Genomic DNA, 2,539 nt, shown 5'->3' with positions numbered 1-2,539 from the left:
TCAGCGTTTTTTTTTAATGTTGGAAGTTGTCGAAATATTTGACCGTCCCGGTACATAATTGACACCCTGTATAATTATATAATTGTATATACATACGGGAAGGGGTTTCTGTGACTGCGCGCGTGACACAGGAGGATAGGAGGGAACATCGAATCGACTAGCGAGGCGATGAGGATCTCATTTGGTGAGATCTGGACCCCACGAGGAGGGGTGTCTCTCCATCTCTAATTTGGACATGTCTCCTCGTGGCCTCATTGAAATTGAAAATATTACCAATAAGCACGTCTGCTCACTGCAAAGAAACTTTCAAAACTAATAGTATATACTTAGTTATTTCGTTTACGTCCTTCAAAAATAGGCAGGTATGCGACCCTCCATACCCAAACAATGACGTAGCTGGCAGATGTTGCTCAAGGTTACGGACGAAGGGAATTAGGGACTGACAGTACACGGAGAGAAGAACCCACCATGAAACGCCGTGAATCGGGCCGAGGAAAAATATTCGGTACGCATGCGCCGACGTTCCGCTTGCAAACTTTCGACTCGGGCATGTTTGTAAACACGACGAATCTATGTGTTCCTCACCGCCTCTATAGTCCGTGGTCACCACGGCTTTTTCCCGTGTAGCCAAAATAAAAAGTCATGGTGGCCACGGACTATACAGGCGGGGAGGAACACATAGATTCGTTGTTTTTTCGAACATGCCCGAATTGAAAGTTTGCAAGTCGAACGTCGGCGCACGCGTACCGAATATTCTTTCTCGGGCCCGATTCACGGCGTTTCATGGTAGGTTTTTCTCTCCGTGTATAGTCTTATACATTAAAATACTCATTCAATTTGTACAAGCTTCAGTGTGTGAGTAACACAAATCAATAGTTTATTATTTTTACTTATATTAAACGTCCGATGACGTATACAGACTGTATATAGGTGCATATTATGTAGAATATGAATTTTTCAACTTTTAAAACCGCGATATCTCACGAATGGTGATTCGTACGAAAAAAAGTATCTGAACATTTTTTGTAGAGAATTGTATGATCTACAACTTTTGTCTGACCTATTTTTACGATAAAACTTACCGTTTCCGAGAAAAATAGAAAAAACCTGAATTTTGTACCTTTGACCTTGGAGAAATTTTTTTCCAGAAGGAGGATCGAAGGGGATTTTTGACATTTCATTTGTAATGGTTTACTTAACGTCTTTACCAAATTTCAGCTTTATGCGAATTTTGGCGAAGTTATAACTTTTTTTTGTCTATTTTGACTGGACTATGTAACGTCATGATCAAGTTTGCTGACATACTGCTGGCATACTGCTAGCATTTTGCTATCTAGGTTTATACATATACATATGGTACATTGCATGCACAACACAAATAATAAATAAACATATATACAATAATAATTAAATATACGCAGTATTGTGCGTGCGTGCGTGCGTGATATAGATTGAATAATATTAATCATTACTTTTGCCATAAAATGTGTTTTAACGTATATTCGCGTTACTTCACATACAAGCTATTTAGTAGCTCACTTGAAAAAAACGGGAAATTTATTAATATAGCTTTATCAGTTAAGTGTTTTTATCAAAATTATTAATCAATTCAATTCATCATTATCAATTAGTCATTCTGTGGCTAAAAGTCTTGTGAAGAAAGAAACACATCATTGTTTACTAACACACGACGCGTTTACTCAACGAGTAATGATAAAAAGCAATCGATTGATTTTAGTATCAAATCTATTAGTTAATTATATATTGCGACCGTACTCACGAGAGCGGCGTAAAATCTTCGTCGCGCTTTCGTGATCTCCACTATTTATTGTCTCTCGAATCGGCGGTATTCCACTATTATCGAAATTGGAATTAAAAAAGTCAGTACTATCGACCTTGATTGAGTTGGGTAATCGGTTTAGCATCCCCTTAAGCAATTGGAAAGCACCCTTGGTATAAGATATACCAATAATAATATAATATAATATAATATAATGTAATATAGGGTATAATATGTACCCTTGGTCTATACCCTTGGTATAAAATGAATAAAGCCAAGGCTACAAATATGATGAATCCACATCCTCAGATAAAATTGTAAAAATATTTTGTGCAGTTTGTATATTATAGATATATATTTTACAAGATCAGGAAGATGCCTCGTTCAAATTAACGTAGCAGATTTAAGTTGAATCTGTATACAAATATTAAATATTACAAAGAACAATATCAATTTTTATAAATTCTTACACCATAATATGTGTATGATTATAATTAGATGATACCATGTTTAAACGAGTAGTACATTCTTCCAATAAATTTGCTTGTGAAAATCGTATCCATTCTTTCATATTTGCGTCATCGTTCAATAGCGTATCTGCCTCGGTATATCGAATTCATGTGAAAAGTCTCTATATAAAGCGTCGATGGATGCCACATATGCAAACGCTTGTCTTACAAGCGTACATACAATACCAATACCAGTATCGTATTGAATAGGCCTGATATTTCATGTGTTCGTCGACAAACATTTTGAGCA

The sequence above is a fragment of the Trachymyrmex cornetzi genome, unplaced genomic scaffold (genome assembly GCF_001594075.2).
Source record: "Trachymyrmex cornetzi isolate Tcor2-1 unplaced genomic scaffold, Tcor1.1 scaffold1547, whole genome shotgun sequence".
In the NCBI taxonomy this organism is placed as follows: domain Eukaryota; kingdom Metazoa; phylum Arthropoda; class Insecta; order Hymenoptera; family Formicidae; genus Trachymyrmex; species Trachymyrmex cornetzi.
This window is presented reverse-complemented; position numbering follows the sequence as displayed.